Source organism: Nipponia nippon, unplaced genomic scaffold, assembly GCF_047370975.1.
Source record: "Nipponia nippon isolate SJK-2023a ecotype South Korea unplaced genomic scaffold, ASM4737097v1 scaffold_5, whole genome shotgun sequence".
Classification (NCBI taxonomy): domain Eukaryota; kingdom Metazoa; phylum Chordata; class Aves; order Pelecaniformes; family Threskiornithidae; genus Nipponia; species Nipponia nippon.
The window spans coordinates 3,031,308-3,056,720 of record NW_028262369.1 but is presented as its reverse complement, the minus strand read 5'-3'; the positions used below and the strand labels follow the sequence as shown (position 1 = coordinate 3,056,720).

At 38.0% G+C, this 25,413-nt stretch overlaps 1 long non-coding RNA gene across 1 annotated transcript; it reads right to left on the bottom strand.

Moving 5' to 3' along the window:
• Positions 1 to 746: 746 nt before the first annotated feature.
• LOC148051998 (uncharacterized) lies at positions 747 to 22,642 on the bottom strand. Its single transcript, XR_015698774.1, has 3 exons — positions 19,748 to 22,642; positions 11,956 to 12,086; positions 747 to 11,225 (listed from the first exon to the last, which is right to left on the bottom strand). It is a non-coding gene; the product is annotated as an uncharacterized LOC148051998 (long non-coding RNA).
• Positions 22,643 to 25,413: the final 2,771 nt, after the last annotated feature.

The window sequence follows — 25,413 nt, the reverse complement described above, 5'->3', positions numbered from 1 at the left end:
CTACAGAGTTTGTGGCTGGAATAGGGAAGCTTTAATGTACTTCATAAATTCTTACTAATTAAATTATTAAGAAACAGATAGAGAGCTGTCTGGCAGAAAGGGACCTGGGGGTGTTGGTTGACAGCTGCCTGAACATGAGCCAGCAGTGTGCTCAGGTGGCCAAGAGGGCCAATGGCATTCTGGCTTGTATCAGCAATAGTGTGGCCAGCAGGAGCAGGGAGGTGATGGTGCCCCTGCGCTGGGCACTGGTGAGGCCGCCCCTCGAATGCTGTGCTCAGCGCTGGGCCCCTCACCCCAAGGCGGCCATGGAGGGGCTGGAGCGTGGCCAGAGCAGGGCAGCGAGGCTGGGGCAGGGGCTGGAGCCCAAGGCTGGGGAGGAGCGGCTGGGGGAGCTGGGGGGGCTCAGCCTGGAGAAGAGGAGGCTGAGGGGAGCCCTCATCACTCTCTGCAACTGCCTGAAAGGAGGCTGGAGCCGGGGGTGTCGGTCTCTTCTCCCCAGGAACAAGCGATGGGACGAGAGGGAACGGCCTCAAGCTGCGCCAGGGCAGGTTTGGGTTGGATATTGGGAAAAACTTCTTCCCCCAAAGGGCTGTCAGGCCCTGGCCCAGGCTGCCCAGGGCAGGGGCTGAGTCCCCATGCCTGGGGGGATTTAAAAGCCGGGGAGATGTGGTGCTTAGGGACATGGTTTAGTGGTGGGCTTGGCAGTGCTGGGTTAACGGTTGGACTCGATGATCTTAAGGGTCTCTTCCAACCTAGACAATTCTATGGTTCTATGAAATATTCCAAAGGAAAGGTTTGGGTTTTTTGTTACAAACTTTAATTCAGCCTTGAGATGAATCATCCTTTTTTTGGATTACTGAATAGACTGGACAAAGAACGTGATATTTAATGTTGCACAAAAATCCTAAATTTCCTAATGTTTTCATATCTGACTTTGACTATCTGTCCTTTAAGACAGATTGTTTGAAAATTAGTACACAGCAACTACTGTTGCTGTATGCTTTTGGTATACCAAAGAGGTCATTCAGTGAAAGATCTCAGATGTTGACTTTGCCATCCTGAAGTGAAGGGCTTTTTTTCTAAATTAGTACGGAGTTCCAGAAGATATCTGAGCTTCATATTTCACTCAGCTTTGTTTTTCCTCATTTTTCTCCCTTGAGATTCAAGCCTCCAATTCAAATGTATTCTCAATTAGATACTCATGAAGAAAAAAGAATTAAAATGCATCCTGTACTATTCTGAGCACTAATAGCAGGACTAGGCTATTTTACTATAGTTAAATGGATATGTGCTTTACATAATGCTTTTTTCTTTTAAGAAAGGGGTATGATGTTGGGATTTGACAGAGCATCTTCTATCCTACACTGAAATAAGTACATTCCTTTATACAGTTGGAACAAAAATTGGTTTCATATCTGTAAGCAAAAAAGTAAAATGCTGTACAGGAAATATTTCTGGAGATGTATTGTACAAAATAAGATTTTGCAAGCAGTTGTCTTTTTTTTCCATACAGTTTAAAGAATGGTTTGCATTTAGAAGTTTGGACAGATGAGTAAATTTGTTCGAGGTCATGCGGATCTTTTCATTTAGTATGAATCTGTTGACAGTCCTTGAAATGCCTTTCAAAAGAAAAGACAAAGATTTCATAATCTCTGTATCAGAATTTGCAGTAATGCAAATTCATTATATATGTAAATACTTCCTTCATTAGCTTTGACATCTAATTTTACAAAATATTGAATTTTCTATGAGCTAAGTGACAAGGATTTTGCCGTACTTTAAATTTTGTCTAAGTAATTTCTTTTTAAATTTTTTCTAAGCCCAAGAGAAGATAGAATGCTCTGGAATGAGTTACATCAAACTTCGTCTGATTTGGTGACATAACGGGTTTCTCTTGTTTGTCAGGATTTGTCAGAGAGTTAGGAGTGAGTTAAATCTGTACCTGGAACTTTAGCATGTGAGTCACAGTGATGTGGCTAATAACAAATGTTTTGACTGGGTGTCCCAGGTGGAAAAAATTGGCCACTTAGATCTCACTGAAGAACAGTTCTATAGTTCTCTCTTGACCTTATTTTTTATTAATGTTTTATTGTTTCCTGTGTGGAGAAAAAACCCCCAACATTCACACAGCTTCTTTTATGGTCATGATTCACCACTATGGAAATCAAGCAAAGCTTGGAAGAATACTGCGTGATGGCTTGCCAGTGCTTTGAAGTGGATGGCAGGCAGAGCTATTTGGACACGGTTTAACTTGAACATTGTGCTAATGTGCGATTTCCAAAGTTTCTGCTTGTGGTTCTCCACCCAGAATATAAGAAGACAATGAGAATGCACCCTCGTAATTTTGTCCTAAGAACACATTAGAAATACATAATAACGAAGAGGAGTTGAAAATATTAAAAATGCAAATTATTATCCTGAAAAGTTGCGGTCAAATGATTCTTATGAGTAAAGAAGTCAAGGACAGAATTAATTACCTATAATGTTAAGAAAACCGCTCTGAATGTTGTCCTTATCTTATTTTTGGTATATCTACAAATGGTTTGAAATTCCAGTTTAGTAGCTTGGGTGTAATTTTACAATATGTTGAAGAATATGCATTTTCATTAGGAACAAGTACTTAGGCAGGAAATCTTCCTCTGGTATTTGGCTAAGAACATAGGAAGAATAGCAAGATAAACAAATAGCAGCTCAAATTTTGTTGAAGTTATTTAATGAAGAGTAGTCAGGTAGCGAAGAGCCATTTGTAAGTACGACTGCGTGGAGTGTTTCCCAAAATCATCATAACCATGTTAACTTTTATTCAAAGTGAAAACTGGACAACTGACTTGCAATTTTCAACTCATACAAGAGTGAGGAGAACCACAGGCTTGTCACAGGCTTGATAATGTCCCATCAGCTGGAAATGGACTGGATTGCTTTGTTTCCATTCTAGCTCTCTAAGCCCATATACCTTTAAGCTTCGTTTGATCAGAGTTGGAAGCAGGTTTTTCTCTGGTTCAGTTTCCAGTCAGGATTATTTTTCTTCTATTCCTTGGTAAATGTGCAACTTTACTGGCTACTTGCACATGTTCCCCCTGCCCCGAGGATGAGTACCGACAGCTGTGTCCTTAGGTTCTCTGAAAGATTAAGCACATCTTTTCCTTTAGCCCCCACTTGCTCAGGATTTACAGTTTGCCTCTCAGAAACATGCGATAGTTGAAGTAGACAAGCACAGATGTAAAAATTCCATAAAATCAATGATTCTTTATATTAGCTGGCACAAAATATCATACAGATGAGAAAACACTAAATATACTGTGTATACATCCCTTCCTCAGTTTTGAATGTTGTTTTGGGCATAGCCTGTGCGCTCCGTGTCATCCATTTCTGTCCATAACTTTTCTAAATTACGTTGCATGCATGTCTGCGTCAGAATTCTGAAGCCAGTTTCCTTCTCACTTGGCTGGCCCACAGTTAGCAAAGCATGCCTCACTGTTTCTTCTCCATGCACAAGTTTTCTGTCTCTGTGATTCATGGCATTTCCCAAATGCTTTAGCTTTTGAGGTCCAGTCGGAACATTTGATCTTCCTTTCAGTTTTTTGGGAAATTCCATAGCTCCAAACCCTGGCTTGCAGGAAGAATTTGGGTGAATTGATTGCCGTCTGGCTCAGGCGCCCCATTGTCCCTTTATTTTCCCTCTTGACTGGGAGCTGCTAGGGTGGGACGTTTTCCACCGTCCCATGTCTGAGACACATATGACTCAGCCCTGACAGCATATGGTTGACTTCACATCCTCTGAGGTATTTAATGATACAGCAATTTCATAACCGCAAGCAGGATTCATACTTTGTACAGGGATAAATTTCCCACATTGTCACACATGCTGTTTCAAATGTAGCTTCTTAATAATTCTGAGTATTTTACCTGCAAGCTGTACTGGTGGCATTCTACTTTTCACACCATACTTATTCACCGGACTGCTTCTTACGCGCAGAGTATGTAAACAGGTGTTAGAGTGGAATAAAATATGAAAAGTGAGAATTGACACACCACATAACTTCTAAGTAGAAGGGTTAGTTACAAAGCCAGCAGCTGCTTTATATAAATCTTAGAAAGATATAGCCAGTACTTCTCTGAGCAGAAGAATCTCACATTGATTATGAGTCAGAAACATGAGAAAAACGGATGCAACAAAAGCCTATTCCGTATCTTTCCAGGTTTGTTTTAAACAATTTGGTGTTTGCTCATAAGATGAACTGACAAAAAGGTTGTGAATGTGCCTTAAAATTTTCCGTAACAAACCTATAATGTATATCTCAAATTAATATAGATGTTATTTATTGGACTGCAAACATTTAAAACAATCAGCATTTTCATAGCTTAATTTTACGATAATATACATAGGTGTCAGAAGGCAAGGTGCTCAGGGAAATTGTGCCTGACCAACCTGGTTGGCTTCTGTGCTGAAATGACTGGCTCTGTGGAAGGTAATGTAAGTTTATCAAGTTTATTAAGTAAGATTATTCCCCTTGTTACCAGCGCTGGTGAAGCTGCATCTAAGTACTGTGTCTGGTTTTGGGCTCCCCAGAGACACTGACAAACCGGAGAGAAACCAGCAGGACCACCTAGGTGACCTGGGGACTGGAACAAGGCATGCAAGGAGACACCGAGGGTGGTTTTCTCCCCAGAAAAGGCTGGGGTGGGTGGAATCTAAACTTAACTAGCCATGTTCCAGAGAAACCTGCTGTAACGTCAACGTTAGTCATGCTTTGAGCAGGAGATTGGATTACAGATTCCCAGCAGTCACTTTCAAACTTATTTTCTAGAATTCTAAAGTATTCTTTTGGTAGTTAGTTTTAGGTTTTGGTGGTTCTTCCTGTTGTTGGTTTTTTTTAAAAGATGACATTAAGCATCTCCTAAAGGTTTTGAGCAGCACCAAGCCTTGTATATCACAGCTTATTTCTCGATGCCTTAAGAATAATCCATTTCTATATGTTTTATTTACTAATTTTCATCACTCAAAATAACAACCAAGTCATATTTGATAAATCTTCATCGATAAAAAGATGATACCTTCTAACCACATAGAAGGCTAGAGGCTCGGAAGCATAATTTTGGCTTTTGTCACCCCTGAAGCCACAATGGTTTTTTTTCTTTATCTGCTATAGTTCCAAAGAGAATAATAGTGTCACCCGTTATTTTTGACTTGCACACAGTAAAATTCCAGCAAAGGCATTGGAGCCACATCACTTCTGCTTGGTTTCGTGCTGCCCTTTGAGTGCAGTTTGCACATCTGGCTGAGCCAGTCTAAGCGCTATTCCTGACGGGAACAGTCATCTTGATCCTGGCTTCAGATTCCTGCCTCTCTGTCATACCAGTTCAGGGAACTAATCTGGCAGAAGATGATCTCCTTTGCTGTAAACATAATCTTTTGCTTGCTTCACTCCCTGAGCTTACTGAAAAAGATCAGAAGCGTCCTTCTGACAAGGATCTTGTCAGAAGATGCTGGTCCAAGGGGAGGGAATGAGAATGTGTGGCCAGAGGCAAGGGAAACCCTTGATGTCAGCACCTAAGTCTTAGCTCCATCATCCACATTTTCACTGCCATGTTGACCGTTTTCAAATTAAATTGCTTTATTTAGATTTTTCCAGACTGATGTACATATGAACTTATTAGCTAAAACTCGTCGTACTAAAAACTTTTCAGATATCAAATGACTGACCGAGTTTCAAAAAGTGGAGAATGCTAATTAATGTACAATAGAGCATTTAGAAGAAAAAATTACTAAGAGCCAATTTTAAGTGTTCTGATTTACGTCAGTGTACGTTTTATTGTATCTACTTGTAATCTCATAACATTAAATATATTTCTTGCATATGAAGAATATAATTGAGAATGAAAGAAATTTCAAGCTTCAGATTGTGCAGGATTAATGTTTTGGCACTTGGTCCAAGCATCTAAGTATTCTAAATGATTATTCCTACAAGTTACGCTGCGATACCCAATATCCAGATCTGATAGCCTGGGACTTAGTTTGGCTAATTCTCAATACCATAGCAATCCTTAAAAACAAACAAACAAACAAACAAAAAAAAACCCAACCCAAATAAAAAAAACACCCAAAAAAACAACTTAGAAAATAACCTTTGACCCGTTCTTTGTTTGTAGGATGATTTACATTAATAATACATTAACTATTAAAAAGGAGAGACCATAGAACAGAAATATTTTGTATTTCCGATGTAAACATGGTAAACTTTTTTTTTTTTTTTAATTAAGCTAGGAGCCAGTGTTCTATATTATTAAAAAACAAAGGTCTGGCAACTTTTTTATTTGAAATACTGGAATGACCCAAAGGCTTGGAATTGAGATTTGATGTTGGCAGGAGAGTGGCCTGCCTGTTGAGCATGTGCTTTTTGTTATTTCTGTGACAAATCCACATATTTCACCAAGTTTTAACCCTTTGGGGCATAACTCCGAGTATGATCTCTGCTTGCTAGATTTTAACAGCAAAGTCTTTGATAATTCTATTCCCTAATTATTCCCACAACCTCTCTCCGCATGGAATACGTGCTTACCAGCTGCACAGAGCTGTTGGGCATGCTCTGTCCCCTTAGAGGTCTTAATGTGACTAGACTGCAGGGACCTTGCAATGTAGACCTATTGGCATAATGAATTCAGTCATCTTTAATGGTTGTTGAAGGCGATCCATCTGAACCTAACTGGCTCGGGAAGTCCACTTCACTTACTGGGACTTAAGGATGGTAAAAAATTAGCAAAAGAAGTAACATCTTAAAACTATCGCAGCTGTTTCTGAAGTGTTTGACCACAGCTGGGGAGCCCCAGTAGCTGAATTTCTTGGCAAGCTGGTTAAAAAGTTTACTGCATCTATCTGCCTGCTCTGCAACTCAGCTGGCAGTGCCTGTCCCATAACAGGGCTGCAGAACCAAAGGAATGCTGGCTTTGCGGTCATTGCAGTTCACAGCTCTGTATGTTAAAATTTAACAAATAGCGGCTTAATTTCACATGCTCAGCAGTGAACTGCAGTAGGTTTTCCCCCACTTTTTGTTCTGAGGAATTAGCATAAAAAGTTACAGATCTAAGCTGCAGCTGTAGCTAGCGTGAAAAAAGTACAGTGTGTAAAAGGTTGGCCTTATTTGATGTTACCAGCAGTTAATGGTTATAAAGCGTTTGCAGTTACTCAGCCTTTTCACCTGCTGTTGAGAGAGTTACGAGACATGACAGTTATATCTGATTATGACGGTTTAAGGAACATAATCTGTCGCAGGGATTCAGCAAAACCACTGAATTGCGAAAGTTCTGAACTTTCTTTGTGTCTGTAAGTTAGAGATTTTTCTTTACAGTATCAGGTTTACATGTGGACCACCTTACATGAGTTACAATGAGGTAGCTGTATAAATGAATTATTTGCAAGGCTTTAGCATTAATTCTGCTCTCTGTAATTCCTGTCACTCCTTGTAGTAGTATGTTATTAAATAAGTACTAAGTGTAATGATTTTGTAATTTAGTATTTTTGTCAGAATCCAGATGTTTGAAAAAAAATTTTTTAAAAGAAGTAATTCACTTCCTCAGGCCTTAATCATCTTTAATAATTAACATTTTTGGTGACTAATTATTTATGATTATTCTGTTTAAATATTGGGTTCCTCACTGCACTATGACTAAGCAGTCTGGGTGCTCGCATCTTAAACTGAGAGCACAAAGAATTCATCATTCAGACAAAACTATGCAGTGGTTTAAATCTCGAGCAGCAAAAGCCCGTCGTCTCATAAGCAGACATAAATGCACATCTAAAGTTACATGTGTAACTTGCAAAGGGGAATCAACAAGTAAAAGTCACCTCTCACCTTCTGATATCTCCAGTGTCTGCTAGATACCAGATAAAATGAGTGCAAATGGCTGTCAGAAATATTGAGTAGACAATCTTAGTTTTACTTACGGTTTGCACAGAAATGAATATGTATATGAAGTGCCATAAAGGAGAGAATAAGGCCCCCCAAAATCACTGCCTTTTAACTCCAGATACTTTTTGTTTTATGTTTTCATTTTTATTGACATAAACATAATATTTAGAATTAAATCATCTACATTTAAACAATTATTTTATATTGATTGTATTTATCTCCTGAGCATATTGAACCTTTGCAAAGCTTATACCTGAGAAAAATATCCTCTGTAAGTCAATTATTACTTTTCTTACTGCTGATTTATAATGAGTATGACAAACCGGCAGAGGTACCGCTGGGATTCTAGCATGCTCCTCAGTATTTTGTTTGTCTGCTAAAATATCTCTCCAATTGTGCTAAGTTTTTCAGTTCCCATCAGTCTCTGGAGAATACTATGTTTCTAGTAACTCAAAGTGGTTTGGATAGCTGACTTTCCGATAAGTTACTCCAGTGCCATAATTAAACTCCAGTGAGTTTGCTGCATCCTTTGCATCTTGCAGCTTCCAATGCCTATGGGATCCACTTTTTTTTTAAAGCCAATCGAAGCGTCATTAGTTACGGGATGGTGGATCTGAGTATGGGTTTAAATTCTGCTCAAGATTTCCTTTTTCTTCAAACTTTACAGCCATGTATTTTAAACATGTTGGATATATAATACTTGCATACATTTGTGCGCTGTTCAAATACGTATGTTGCTTTACTTAATTTTCTCCCGTCAGGTCTTTGAAAGAGCCCTGGATTCCAGCACATAAAAGATATAACATTTAGGGGTGGTGCTGGAAACACCTGAAAGCAGAAGCATTACTTCACGACCTGTCACTGCAGCAGGTATCTTACCAAGTTGGCATGAACACAACAGCCAGCAACAGCAGCAGCCACTGAACTTGCTGAAGTAACCAATTTACTTGTGGAAATATAGCTCTAGAGAAAAGAATAGAAGTACCTTTACTTCTACTTCCGTTACTACTTTAACTTGTATATTTAGCATCATTCAGGATGTCATGGATGATGTCATGAAGTTTTTGCAAAAATTTAATTGAATTTTTACATAATCTAAAAATAATGTATGTGAAGTGCTTGATCACGCTTTTGCTTTTTTCTTGTGTCTTCTTCCTCTCTATCTCGGGAGAGTTCTGTGAGTTTACTTCTTTCCAGTTCTCACAGTAGCTGTAGCCAAAGTTTTGTCTAAAGTTTTTCCTTGCCTTAAGGCTGGATCTAAATACCACCTTTTTCTGTTATGTTCTGTTTACCTCAATAAAAATATAGCTTTGTGTTGGTATGTTTCTGGCTTGGAACGGAATCTGGCCTTGATATTCTGCTCTAACCAAAGTTAGTACAACTTTGCTGTTGATTTCAGTGAATAAGATTGCAGGCTGGCTCTTCTGAAAATCAGTAAGTTGATGACGCTTGTCCAAAGCTAGTTGCTTTTTATTTGTTTCTTGGCACGCACTAATGACTGTGTAGCTTTCTGTGTTTCTTACCTGAATGAGATCAACTGCTTCACTTTCCTCCTACAATACATAATTTGGAAAGAAGCCTACTTAGCCTTTGCTGGATTTAACTTGAGTCCAGTTTGTCATTTGATATGAAATCCACATGGTCCAGAACCCTGGAGATTAGTCATCTTTGTCAAAAGGGAGAGGGAAACAAATTTCATTACACTTTTCATTTTAAACATTAAATTGTGGAGGTCTTGCTGCATTTGTTTTCAATTTCTAATAAGTGTCTTAAAATGTGAGCATTAATTTTTAAGGTTGTTCTTACAAATAAGCTGTGGAATAACCTGAATGCTCATTTTACAGATGCATAATCTGACTTGTAGTTTCATGTTTAACAGTTTCATCCACAATCTGCAGGATGATACCTTTGATTTTTCCAGACCTTTGCACTTTTGGGAATATTTTAGTAGTATTTGCCTATTGACAATTAATGGGTCTTGCAGTTTGGATTATGAAGGTCTTTTGTATACTATTTTTGAACAGATTGAGGATTTATTGATTCTTCACACACACACACCATTTTAAAATATATGAAGTATTCAGTCTTCCTTTGCTTTTTGTTTCCTTCTCTGTTTCCTGTTGCCTTGCATTTCACTTCAGACTGCTGGGCGTCTCCACCCTCTTCTTTATTTTCTCCATGAGTCCATTACTCAGTAGGAGTGACAATATGAAATAATTTGGGACAAACATTACTGTTAACCATCTGAGTTGTGTGACAGTGGTATTGCAATCAGAAGCCAACATCTTGAGAGAAGATGCTATGTTTACAGCAAAGAGAACATCTGCGGACTGATTTGTAACACATATTTGAAGCATTTACTTGTGAATCCTCCAAAGAACACAGATTCCATCACTGAACCACGTTCATATGCAGCAAATAAAACTTATTATAGTTAACATGCTATACCAATGCTCACTTTAGGCTGGTGCACCCTCTTTAATTAGCAGAAATAGGACTCAGAAGGAACATTAACCCCAGGAAGAGGCAGATGGAAACTCTGGTAGAGAGATTAATTCACTGCAACGTGGTAGCGTTGGAAACACTCTCTTCCCCTTTTCCTTGTAGATGAGGAAAAGTCGAAAATGTTACAGAGCTACTGATTACCTTGGGATCTTACACCCTGCTCTTCTGGAAGCCCTTCCAGGGGACCCGTTGAGCTGCTCCGTACTCTCTCGTCCTGCTGCACCCTGTGATTCTCAGATTGCTGTATTTCACTGCATTTATTTTTGAAAGTGTTCATTGTTTTGTTTGTTATTTGTTGTCCGTGTTTGAAACCTATTAAATCAATAGGTCTTATATTTTACAATCCTCATAGTATTCTTCAAAATCATAGAAATTATTGCAGACTTTCATGCTTCAAATTCTCTCGATGCCCACCTGTACCATGAAGTATAGTAAGGACAGGAACATCGCGCTTTCTTCTCTGCTATGAAATGTCAAGAGTTTTAGCTATGTGGGGTAGGATTCTCAGTATTCTTCAGTATTTTTTTCCATTTTAGCATATGTATAAAAGTGAGATTCTGCAAAATGGCTGTTCTGCTGAGGTACGTAAAGCAATTTTTAATTCCCATGAAAGATTGTAGTTGAGAATGCTTAACATTTTGAATGTCTTAGACTTAAGAAAGATGAATAATCATCAGAGTCAATGATTCTGGAAATTACAGAAGCCTAAGGAAAGGTATCAGCTCCTTTTAAAAACCTTATCAGCTGCTTTTCTTTTTAATTGTCTTGCATAAATATTTTGGTTAAAACATCTCTTCAGTAACAGTATATTTCCTGAAAATAGCAAGACGATTTATAAGCTAAAAATATGAAATTACTAATACATAACATGTTACTTAAAAAGAAATTTACAGTTTGTCACTTATATCAGTTGATTTGTATGGTCAATATATTAGAAAAATATAATTAAAGAGAAGGAAATTAAAGGGTGTAGGGGTTTCTGTGCTTTTGATTTTTTTTTTAAACATTCCATTTAGTGAGTAATTATTCCATGGCCCCCCTACTCCACAACATAAATATTCAAAAAGCTTGATATATATTCCAATAAGAAGTAGTTTTTTGTACGTTAATGGTAGTTTATGGAAGCGGGGAAGACAGTTGTATTTTAAATATGCAGAAAATATAAAGCAAAATTTATCAGTTTAGTGGAAAAAGAAATACATAGACAATCCCATGCATTGCTGCCATAAAGCATTGACTTATAAATGAATAAAACTAGTGTGAATGTTGAATTCCATTACTTATGTTTTCCCTTGCAGAATGGGATGTTTTCTTTTTTGCATGAGTGGGAATGATAGTGCATGAATTTAAAAACAAACAAAGAAAAAATTGCAGTTATTTCATAGAGCAACTTCTGATTCTTGCAGACCACAGTCTGAGAAGCTCTGATGGAAAAGGTTAGACTTTAACCAGCTGGCTGAATTTCATTGAAGAATTAAAGAATGAGAGAAATGGCAGTTACAACATAATTTATCTTGATAACCAGAGATATTGAATCACTTACCACATTCCCATAGTGCAAATATTTGTGCAACTAGGTTTTCTGGGTCCTTTCTTTGCCTAGTCAGAATCTTTGACGGCTTTCCTCTATGCCTTTCTAATGTGGGTTGCTTCTGGGCTTTTCCTAGACAGGTACTGAAGAACATGAAAGAAGCGCAAAGATTTTGTTTCTCGTGTTTAATTACCAGTGCTCCTCATTGTCTTTACCTGCTGTATTATAAATGTACACACTATTACATAATACAAGTAAAGCAACAGCAAATAACAGAGGTAAACAAGGAGTTTCAGAAAGCAGAGATCCCAACAGAGGGGCATCATTTCGTACATGTGATTTGGGAATATGGAAAAAGAATTAGAAGTCTTGTTTACAACTTCTGAAGCTTAGTCAGGATTTCAGGGAGTGTTTAATTTGGTTAATTCAGATGTTTTTAGTGTAAATTATTCAAATTTAAAAGCTAGTTAAGAGCCCTTGCAAAAGTATATAATTTTATCAGTAATCAAATGTATAGAAGAATGTATCTTTGATGTCAAAATGGATTAAAATTCATACTGGATGTATTTGAGTTGCACAGGGCTTTCAGAAAGTGAGAAACATCAAAAAGTTGGGTCAATATGTGTGGTCTTGAATTTATTTTTAAAATATGAAATAATTCAAAGATTAAAAACGAACCTTTGAACAGCTGTGATATGTCAAGAGCTTGAGCGGATAGAGGAAAAATAAGCCAACAGCAACTGAATATTTGTAAGTATTTTAAGTACTATATAAAGAACACATGCCATCTTTAAAGCAATGTTACAAAGTACATCAGAGATATTAAGGACAGATTTGCAGAGTCATCTTGGGTATTCTTTCCAGTCAAGCTCTTTTCCACAGTATTGTAGTCTATAGCCATGTCACTTGTCCCAAGTCACCCACGTATATGTTGTTTCCTCTGGAAAAAGAGCCGTCGATATAAGTGCTTGCTTTGGGAAGGACACAGCTCTTCAGCAGTTCAGAGCCGCCGCTAGCACAGAGTCTGTGACACCTTGCTGGGTTTTCCTCTGACTGTGTCCACCATGAAGGAGCAGCATGTGTACCCAACAATTGCCATTGAAATGCAATATATTCTCAAGGGACAAAATGCTATCAAAAATTCTTACTAGTAGAGAAAAAGTGCTATGATAGAAGCACAGTGCTTTTCCCCAGGCTTCTCCGGAAATACTTTGCAGTTATTTTAGCACTGAGAAGCCAACAATCAGATTATACAAATTTGTTTTACCAAGAAGCTAGGCAGCAAAGGTAGTCAGTGTCATGAATTATCTCCTTATCAGATTCAGGTTTGCTATCCCACACTGCTGTTCCAAACTCCAGATTGCTAAACCCCATTTTAGTAATCCAAAATTCCATTTTAGCAATCTGGAATTTGTCCCCTTCGCTTGTGAAGCCAGATGAGAGGGAACTGTCTGTTGTGTTTGTACAGTTCCAGTTACCACAGAAATCTCTGTTACAGAGAAATCTTTAGAATTCTTTTAGAATTCCCTTTCTTTTGAATCCTTTCTTCTAGGAAATCTAATTTATTTTTTTTTTTAGAGAATCTTTCTTTAATTCCTACTCATATAATTGTATCAAATATAATCATACTTTCATAATAATAATGAAATAGTATAATGGAGTAGAGAGGTAGTGACAATTACAGATTGCAAAACTGTAAGACTAAAATTGTATAGATGCCTGCTAATTATTTACAATCAGCTTGATATTATCAGAGATTCTCAATATAGAAATTAAAGCAGGAGACACGGAGTTGATTTTTACAGAACCCATGAAGTGCTTATCATCTTATATATTCCTTATAATGCAACTCCCAGATATTATGAAAAACCGAAAGGGAAAAAGAGAAAAGAAAAATGTGGGGTTTTGTTTTTAAATGAAAGGGTGGAACTTTCCCTTTAAAAAGATGAAAAGTATGATAATAATAATAATAAAATAGCAGACTTGTTGAGGCAAACACATTGAAGTCATTCAGAAAAATAACTGCATGACATCATGTGAGAAAGATAGAACCAAAAAAGGGCAAGTTTTATAAGCCAAATAGCTTTTATTCATTCCCAAAGAATTTGTCCTACTCACACAAGAATTGCGAGAGAGAAAGAAAGAAAACCTTCATCCTTGGAAGCTCACAAAATACAAATATGTTATCTCAGATAGAAAAGGTCTAAAAAGTAAAAACATGAAATAAAATAAAGCTATGACTCTAATCAGGAATGCTTACTGAGAAATACTGACTCGCTGCTCAAAAAATCAGAGCCGAACGTTACTCCCAGTAACCCAAAGAAGTACTGGAGCCACTGGGAATCACTGTATGCTCTTGTTAATCTTACATTTTCAGCAAACTTGTGTTTGCATATAAAAAATTTTTGACACTTTTTTCTATCTTGATCTTTCAGAGCAGCAGGAAGAGTTTTACACCTTTCTGAATTCAGCAAGGTGATTCCCAGGCGCTTGCTTGGCACCAGCAGTTGCAGAAACATGAGCTGCTGCACAAGCCGATCTGTGCCCTGTAGCTTGTCCTGTTCTTAGGCAGGTAACTGTGTTCTCTAAACTAACCCACGCAGTTCAGGAGGAAATGAAGCGTTCGGGTTCAGAAGACTTCCAGGACTGAAGTACTACATAATCTCAGTTTTTAGGTCCCTTGACATATTCAGGCTACTTCGAAATAAATGCTATGCTAAATACAACGGGGTAAATCTCGCTATGGTTGGTTGAGATTACCATCCCTACGGGTCTGCTTCGGGCCTATTTATCTGCCCGGGGCTGTTACCACATAGCGGACCAGAACAAGCACCTGCCTCAGCCCTGTCAGTTTGTTGTCTGACGTGGTAGCATCAATCAGTAAAGTGGGCTGCTCTCTTCAAGGTCTGGTAACGGGTACGTGCGCAGTATTGCACAGGCTGAAGACTATTCACCATTGCAGCATCTATAGTAGGCATATGTATCTCCTGCCCTTTCTTACGTTCAACGTATAGGCAATTAACATTCAGCATGGCTGTTCCCCATCTCTGTTACTCTTCATGTTGTCTGGTAGGACAAGCTTTTCACTGTTCTACTTCTCTCTGTGTATTTTCTTCTCGGCCATCCGAATCTGCATTATAAGCTTGCCGCCCAAAATCTAAAATGTTGGTTGTATAGGCTCTTCAGAGACGACTTTTCGGCCCCAGTCTTCGCAGGACAGTCATATTCTGTGCGCAGAGCTGGATACCGGGAACTCTGACGTCCTTGTTAAAAGCGCATTCTTCACAATTGCGTCTACTGTCTCTTACTGTGTCTATGAAAAGAGAACACAGTGCTCCTGTACAGGATGGAGTGTTCTTAGGGAATATAGAGATGGATGATGTTCCCCAAGGAATTCTGGTTCCCTTTGAGTAACCTCCATTTACTTTATCACAACTGGATCTGCTGAGCTATAGGCACGTTTCCTGTTTTGCTGGCTTTGGTAGGGAAATGATAACCTGCCACAGCCGCCACACCTTGATTGCTCCATGAACCAGAATCAGTGCCCTTAAATTTGACTATACTGAAAAAAAAAATGTACTTCATATTAAAATCAACATGATGATATTTTTCATTGATATTTTTGGGGATGTATTTTCCCTTTTTAGGGAATGGTACCACAATAGATAGATGTCATAACACAATATACATAGCTTTATTAATATTTTTCAAATTACTTTTGTTTTGTCTAGATGATTTATTGACAGTTTTCTACCTTGTGCTTATCCTGTAACAATACTGCTCAGAATTTTGTTTTTAAAATCCATTTATGTTTCTTTACCTGTCCTATTATTATTATTTTGTGGCTTTTTGTACTTCAAGGGCATCTGTCTCTGGACAGATACCTGCTGCCTGCCTCTCATTGTTTCTACATGGTCTTATGATGGCCAGTTGCCACTACTGCACCTTCCCTCCAGCTGTTAGCAATTTTCACATCATGTAGTTCTGTCCCCTTTCTTTATTAGAAATCTTATTTGTCCTTGAACATGTGCAATATGCACAGAAATGAGTATATTATGAAATTAACATATAAAAGTCCTTGAAATTGATATTTCTGGGAATGCGGTTAAACTACTATGTTAGTCATAGCATTCTGCTTTTATCAAACAGAATAAAGGAGCTACTGTTGTCAAGAAGAAAATAGAACAGCAAAAAAAAATATGTCAAAAGTTTACAAAAGCAGCAAGGTAATATCAACAGGGAACTAGCTGTTGTATGAAAGATGAAAAGGAAGGCGTTTAAATGGGTACGGTTGGACAAGACTAGGATAGTTGGGTACCTTTTAGTGCACATATGTAAGTAATCACAATTATTGTCTTGGATCAGTCCGGGGCTGCCTTCAGAAGGTAGTGCATCTTAAAATACCGGTATTGGCACACATGAACGTCATTTCCAGGAATGACACCTAGGGCTTCAGAGGTATATTGGTGCTTAAAAGCAGATTTGCTGGCTTCCTGGCATCTAGATTTTGATCAGCTTTATTCATCAAATAATGACATAGAGTATTTGAGACACTTTTAGCTTTGTGATTTAAAACCAAACAAGAGTCGTCCTAAAGTTCTAAAATACTAGAAAGGAAGTGCCATTCTTAAAGGAACTTACTTAGACTATGGAAATTGCTCTTTGGGACCATGCCGAATTTTAAGGCAGCGGACCAAACCAGACCAAAAACGTGGCTGTGGTGATGAGCAGTGCCATTTGACCATTTTACAGGACTAATATGAGAAGTAATGTGAGATTTCTAAACTTCTGTGCACAAGCGTAGCACTGTGGAAACATGGTGTTACTCTTGCCAATAATTTTTGTTCCATTTATTTACATGCACGTGTGCCTTTAAAATCACCGTTGTGCTGTGCTTTGTATATATCATAGGAACTTCATATCTATACTCCTAATGAAAAAGTTTTAATGTTAAAGTTAAGGAACATTTCTTACTTGTGAAGAATGTGAGCCTAACCTTTTCAGCAATTTTTTGGTAAGACAAGACGCATCCTTCATGTGATTGCTGGGGGGAGGTGAAGTGAGATTACCCCACACACATTCAGGTGAAAGCTGCATTTAGCTGCAAACTTGAAGAGTAGATGTTAGTTTAGAATAAGGTTTTTGCTGCTGTTAAGGTTACAAAAAATCTGTGTAGTAGCAATGCTGTTGCCATGATAGTCTTCAACGCTGCATATATGCTACATAATGCAAATTGGCCTACTATCTGTAGGCTTAGCTGTCTGTAGTTCTGCTGGATTGGTTTTAGGGAATTGCCAAGTAAAAAAAAATATACATTAATTTTGGAGCTACGAACTGTGTGTATTCAAACACCCATCTCTGATGGACCAGTTCCCTGGTAATTTCTGTGACCACAGCCTGTTCTGATCCTTGCTCAGCTCAGAGAAAGTTTTAATCTCTTCTGTGACGATGTTCTCATTCCACCTTTTTAAAAATTGGCTGTTTAGTCTCAGTTAGTTACTCCAGAGTCCCTCAAGAGTCAGTCCCCAGGAAACATGTATTTTTTTCCCCATCAAGCAGCAGGCACTTCCAGAAGACAGGTTTTCTGCCTTCTGTGTTTCTTTCCTCAGGCTGCACAGAGAGTGTATATTTAGACAAACAACTTTTTTTTGCATAACTACGGAAAATCAATCCCACCTGAATCATGACAGAAATGGTCCTGCTTCTTTTGCCTTGTTTTCATACACCGATAGAAAGCATTGAGCAAATCTTCCAATTAATATTTTATGAAAGCAGAGTCGTCTTTCTTTAGAAAAGCCCGTGTGAAATATGCATATGTGGTGGCAACTAAAAAAAGAAAGACCTTTTCTTTTGCATTGTCCAGAAAGAATTCCACGTACTTGTTTCTGTAATTCACTCTAAAAATGTAATTGAATGAGCCTGCAGATTTACTTAGTAAATTGTCATCTAAATCCATTGAGCAAAGAACTGTTTACTGTAACAGTCCAGAAATCTTTATAAATGTAATAGTTAATCCCTTATAATTCAGGTCCAAAAAAAATGTGTGCCAATATTACTTTCTCATAACTGAAGCATATTCATCTTTCTAAACAGATGAAATACATTTGTCATATTTAGCCGGAGATCTAGGGAGAAGAACACAGTTTTCCATCTGAATCTTTAGTAAGAATAAGGGAGTCGAAGGTGAGGCACAAAAAAAACCCCAAAAAAGAGTCATGACAAGACTTTTTTCCATGTAGATATGAAGAAACCCCCCACCACAAAGGCAGTCAAGGTCTGTACTACGGGATAGCTTTCAAAAACTTATGTTTTGGATTATTTCAATTACCATCACTTTAGAGCCTGATTACCAAAATAAGAAAATGATACATGGAGGATAAATAGAGGAACATTCAGTCTTTTATTTTTTGGCATTATTAGTACATTTTAGATGGCATGCGCTAGTAAAACTCAGAGCAAAGCATTGGAATTTGGCTTAAATTATATGTTTTATTTCTTCCAACAGAGATAAATTAAAACAAATCCTGTGTGAGCTGGTTTGAGTTTAGCGTTTCACAATCAATGCGGTTAAGTAAGCAGTTGAACTAACCTATACACTACATGTCAAATCTTTTCTTATAAACTAATGCTTTCGAGTTGAGTATATAAAAAGTACTTCTTACTGTTATATTCCAAACACCGTATGTAGTAATACATAAAATAAATATCCATAGAGAAAAAACACTTTTAGTCTCAATAGCGTGTGGATTGAAGAAAGATGATGTTAATGTCTCTAGCACTCTAAACAACTTGGTGTGGCCTTCAGTCTCAAAGCCAATTTCACCTGTTGCAAAGCTTGTCTGCAGTCCACATATTTTTCAGTTATCAAAACATGCCTTAGAATCAAAAGCTCAAGGTTTTACTTTTTTTTTTAAAGCCATGTGTAGCTGCAAAGGTTTTGCTTCTAGCCATTGGAATAGAAAGGACAGTTTTCATAAACCACATGACAGTATTATTGCAATGGATTTTAGACATGCACTGATTGCGTATTCTTTTTTCCTTAACCATTTTGAGGATTAGCGATAAGAACAGCAAATTTTTAATAATAATGGCATTAATAACATACTTGTTAATAAAATGGAAGATTTAAAGATGGTCAGTAATAAGACAATAAGAAATTGAATGTCGTGGACGATGTCAAAAAGGAAGGAGACCGTGGAACACAAAGCTGCTACAGAAATTAATCAGATGGAGCTGTAAAGGGTACTCATGCATGTTAAAGGCAATATAAGATCAAGAGGAAAAATGAAGAGAAAAATCCATTTTAAAAGCATTTGATGAAATTAGATGTCTTTTACCACTGCAAACCACAAAGAACAGATCAATTTTCCTGTAACTTAACTGCAAATATTACTTTTGTTCAGGTATCCAACTCACCTCTTTTTCACTAAGTATAAAAATAAAAAATTGTAGAATAAACTAATAAAAATATTTTGCAGTCTTCCAGAAGATAAGTAGGAGGTGAGTAACAGGATGGATTTGTGAACAAGAAACCATGTTAAGCAAGTCTGATTTCCCTCTATGACAGGGTAGCGGCTCTCGTGAATGAGGGAGAGGCAGTAGGAGTTGTATATTTTAATTTTAACAAGGCTTTTGAAAATGTCTGAAATGGCACTCTCATAAACTATCTAGGGAAATACAATCTAGGTCATGCATTGGCAACATTCAGGGCTGTATGCCAGACTGAATTTCCCCCTCCAAATTATGTGATTAAGAACTTGGTGCAAGTTGGGAGATGTCGCATCTCCGACAAGATGCTTCTTACCAGCAACGTGTCGCCTCTATGAAAAACAGCGGCTTCTCATATATATCCCTACGAATGTGCTGTGATTCCTATTGCCAGGGCAGGCACAAGAAAAGAGACAGAAATATAGGATCAGAAGGCTGTAACAAGCAATAGCTCAAAGAGGCTGAGCTCTGCCTGCCAGCCAGTTTTATTAGCTCTCCTGATGACAGCTGCAAGGGCTACTGAAAACATAATATTTACAGAACACAGTCTCCTCTGAACAGGTACAAGTATTACTCTGCACCTATCTGTGGCCTTTCTTGCAGCTACTCAAAACTTACGCGTAGATTTTTATATTACCCTTGCTGTAGATATAGTGATAGTTGAAAAATACTTAAAAATTGTCATCAACTTGGTGGGCCTTTACAGAGGTGTCTAAAATCTTGCACTTTTTTTTTTTTTTTGGTGTCTTGTATGCTAGAATTGGATGTTAGAACATAATTATTAAAGTTTCACAAGACTGAGAGCAGCTCCCAGTATGCTGATAGGCAGGATTAGAAATTAGAATAGTCTTACAACTTCGATAAATAGTCTGAAAAACGCAAGATACAATTTAGTAAGGAAAAATACAAATGTTTAAGTATAAATAATACAACCACAAGGGTTATACAGAAAATGATCTGAATGTTATAAGACACTGGAAATAGACTACATCACGCTGCTATGAAAAAGGAGAAGTGGGAGTTTTGCCATAGCCCTTTAAGCAGCTTTACTACTGTTTGTTTGCTTGCCCATTCCTCTCAGCCTTTCAGAACTGCGGATATCTTTTGAATTAGGCACCTCCACAGCAGTCATCTTTTTAAAAATCCTGTGGCTTGGTTTCTTTATACCTGCAAATTAAGTCTCCTGTGAAGCCCATTTTTTAAAACTTACATGATTTTACAGAATGTGATTTTCATCTGTGGAGTATTTGAGTCCTTCATTGAATTCAGGTCATGACGACACACACAGCAACCGTGCTGGTCCAACAAGCTCAGAGAGTGCCTGTTTTCCACTCCTGCCGTGCCACCTTTTTTGCTGTGTTGTGCTGGCAGAACTATCCGTGGGCTAGTATGGAGCTGAATCGGGGAACTCATTCACCTGATGAATAACGCTGTAAAAACCCACAGCCAAACAAAAGAGAAAGCCCATAACCAGAAGGCAGGAAAGACTCTGTGGAGCTCTTGGGGAACACCTAAGTCACAGTGCCACCAAAGAGATTTATAGAATCATAACCTCAGGGATGTCCACAAAGGGCAGCTTCACAATACTTACTTATTGGGGCATTCATCCTGGGCATTATATATATCCAGTTATATCCTGAATTAATATTTTGTACTAACAAAGGTCAGAATGGGTTGCAAAAAAGTGGTTGATTAAGTAATGTGACATAACACTATGGATAATTTTTTGCTACTTGGTCCATAGCAAGTGGCACTGCTCAGCAGTGAAAATCCCAAGAGTTGCATTTGGAGTCACTGCTGACAGCTTGAGAAATAACAGGTGATGAAGAATGAATCAGGACCAACAGCTAACTGTTCAGCCTCTGCTAAACAAACTGTCGAAAGAGCAAAGCTTGGCTTAGAAGTACAAGAATTAATTAGCTGGTGTCAGGAATAGAAGCAATGATCGTTAACGTGCCACCTGGGCATATTCACGTCCACTGATACCAGTGGATATTGCTGATATCATCAGCAACAGAGAGCAGGACAAATTCCAAGTCAGGGAAGTAAGAGTGACCTGGCTCAGCTTCTGAGTTTGTTTTGGAGGTAGATTAGTAGCAGAGTTCTCCCTCTGGTGAATGACTCTGATCTGTTACTCCTCAACTAAACAAACCAAAACAGAAGAAAAACAAAGCAACTCACCACCGCCAAATGAAGTGGAGTGTGGGTGCCAGGTACGCTCAGCTATTCACTCCGGAGTGAATCCGGCAGCCCTAAACCTGCACATTCTGACAGCTGCTATTGCTACACGTGGGGAAGAGGATCAAAGAAAACAATATTGAGAACAACACAGAGAAAGTCTTCTGGAGTCCTCAACTCCAAACACTTCTTTTATGTGAGAAGAACAAAAAAAGCCTTTATGAAAAGCTGAAAAATGCTTCTATAACACTAATGAGGAAGTATTCTTTGGTTAACACAGCTTAACTCAGTGATTCACAGACCATATCTTGTCCCACATAACTTTAGGTACTGGTATGTAGATTTTGAGTGTAGTCGTCTTAAGGTCTTGTGTCATCATCAGAAAGTTACTTTGGGAGTAAGTAACTTTTCAGGGTTCAGCCTTCCTAAAGTCTGAGTTGCCTCTGGACGTAGCTCTCTTTCTGGCTTGGAGTCACTCAGTGGCTGGAGCTGATGCTCTCTCAGTTGCAGATGCTCTTGACCATTAGAGAATACCTCTGGCCCAAAGAGCTTCTCAGCTTAGCTCCAAACAAATGCACCAGCTCCGTTTCCCCTCAAGTCCCTCTCTGTCCCAGAGGTATAGCGACGGAGTGAAGGGAGCGTAGCTAAAATGTGTCATGAACTGAATATTCTCAGCTCAGATTCTGTGCCATCAGAGAAGCCTCTGGCCAGCACAAGAATGGCATTTGGTTAGGTCTCCAGCAGAGAGACCCTTAGTCCAGAAGATCAGGTTTGGGTATGATTGGAAGTGCGGTGCTTAACAGAGCACCTTTTGCTTCATCGACCTGAAGAGAGGATTGCTCATAAGCAACGAACAGATTATCTCAATATTTATATCAGCTAGCACACGTGAGAGATGCTGACTTGACACCTTTGGGGACTACCTGAAATTTTTTCTTTCTTTTTTTCTTTTTTTTTTTTTTCTTTTTTTTTCCAGTTTGGCCATCAAGCATACACACACTCTTCTCAACCAACTTTCTCAGGACTTCCTTGCTAGTGGTCAGTCTTCAGTCACTGTTGAGATAATTAACAACAACGAATATTATTCTTGTCTGTGAAGCTATGTTTATTTTCTAGAACTCTTTCTTCCATTGTGTATCCCTGTCTTAAAATTAATTTTGAATTGCACTCTGAACTATATTTTTTTTTATAGTTAACTAATTTCCATTTTCCTGAGGAGTAAAACTGGAAATAGTGGAGCTTGATAGTCATTAATATTATATTCCAGAATCTGTTTATTTTTTCCCCTGGCTTCTTTGTAGAAATAGTCTAAGTGGTGGCGTACAAGAGATAATTCTAGTAAATTACAGCAAAACAATTAGAGAATTAGTTTAGTTTGCAAGCAGGCATTTTTACTGCTATTTTCTGGACTTCGTCATACCAAATAAAATGTTCGGTTTCTTAATTATAGGTAATACGATAAAGACTGAAGAAACTAATGACTAGAACAAAAAATGTTTCATATTTTAATATTTAGATACAGACACAAATTAAATTCCTCCTCATACTGCAAAAATTGCACTAAAACTGCTGTTACTTACAGCAGCTCTGAGTTCCATAAACAACTTACCTTTAGAAAGAAAGTTCACTAAAGTGGCTTTAAGTCTATGGCAAGATGGTTTAAACGGCACAGCTCAAGTCAAGCATGGCAAAACGTCCAGTGATGTGAACGACCTTTTAAAAGAAGTTGGTCTGCTTTGGTTTGGTGAGCTCTCAGTCTAAGGATGAGCTGAATGGAGTTCACAGAAGCGGTAAGATTTTACAGTGATGCTTTTACGTTGAACGGTTTGGGAGGCATGTACTTAGGATACATATAGAAAGACTGAGGGAGCTGTTGAGCTAAGGGGAAACTCAGGTGTCCTCCACTGGGATTCCAGATTTCCTTTGCTGAATATTGGGAACTGATCTTGGAAGCAAGGGCTTTCTCACACTCTTATTAGGCGATCCAGATCTTTCTTGATACACTAAGGACTGCAAGGACTAACGTCTGAGAGGGCCACTGTCCTGTCTAGCACAGCCAGCCACATAGCAAAGAACGATTCAACTAAGTAAAGCCAACATTTCATCAAATGTAAAAGCATGAGGAATGGAGAAGAGAAGTCCGAAGTAAAATAAACCTTTACAAGCAGACACCAGAGGACTATAGTGGAGGTGAAGAGAATATAGTCGGCCTTTACGAAATCTTGGTTAAACAAGACTGGGTCGAACAAGATAAAATGTGGGAGGAGAAGTATACTGGTGTGATCTGGTTTATTGACATACTTGTATACAAATATCTTGACTAGCATGGGTAATTGTAATAACTTCAATATTAAAAGTCCTAGTAAGAAAATACTACAAAACACTGGAATTAAGAACTCACTTTTTAAATTTTTATAAAGAAAACAACAGGAGTCAGCAAGACTCCCGGTATTACAGGGCATTAAAGAATAGCAATTAATGTGCAGGGCAAAAAGGCCTAGTATTTTGAATGATGCAAATTATAGTTCTGTGCTTCCCACCAAGGGTCTGTAGGCAACAACATTTCTCTTTCCGAATGTTAATTATTTCTTTAAAGAATGTGTGTCCACGATTAAACCAGGCTTGCCCTTCTACCTACTTGTTAGAGAAGAAACATCTCTTTCGATTGGTGTATTATAGGAATGAAGCTCCCTCCCCCTTTACAGAAGATGGCACAATTCAGAAGAAGTTGTTTCAGAACATACTCAGTTTAATTACAGGATCAGTGCACACAGCAATGTTTTCTTGGCAACAGGTAGAAAAGCTGGCAGTTAATCAGTTTCTCTGGAGCAGTTTCTTGGCACTACATTGCTACATTAGAAACTTGGATTTAATTTCTTGTTTTGTTTTTCTGTTCCCCTGCTTCATTTGCTCTTTATCAGTTTTTTTTTCCTAATGGTACATAAAAATAACATGCTGCATTCTTTGTTATGAAGAACGAATTAACTCAGTTGCTTTTTGAATTTGTAAAGAGTGTCGGGATGTGGTAAGAATTCTGCGTATACATATGCATTATCCGGTAAGAAATAAGGTAGCTAAATGAAGATCACAAACAGCTTAGAAAGAGAGGAAACAGTTTAAAGGGATAAGTGTTGAATGTGAAACTTGTATAATTGCCATTGCTGAACTTATATATTAAAATGTATTACACGCATAAGAAAAAAATCAGTTAGATATTCAATGTAAAACTACCAGTACATCGGGCAAGAGAAAACCCTTAGGGTGGAAAGGCAGAGGGCACCCGCCAACGGTACTCGTGACTTACGGCAGTGTTTAATCACTGTTGCCCTACTGACTTACTGCCTGCCCCATAAAGTTCATTGCTATTGATCACTGCATAGACTAAGTTGAATTTAATACTTGGAAATAGATATGATATATTAAGAGCAGTATTTTTCAGAGAAAATATGTTGTTCTCCTTCCCTTGTCCCTTTGAGAAACTAAACAAAACAAACAACAGAAGTAACTGCTGACTGAAGAGAAGGAAGTTGTAAGCCCCGCATATACATATCTACACTTGACAGAAGAGCATAATTTTCCAAATTTTGCAATTCAGATTGCTAGTTTTCTCTACTTTAATATAGTCATACATAGAGAATATGAAGAATTAATTGACAATCTGCATCGGATTCCTGATGGAGCTATCTGAGCAAAGACGAGTCATAAAGAATGACGTGCTTAATGGTAACTGAGAGAACTTTTAGGAAATAATTTATATACCTGCCTAGCGTTCAAAATTGTCTCACTTTTGCTATATTCTTACCT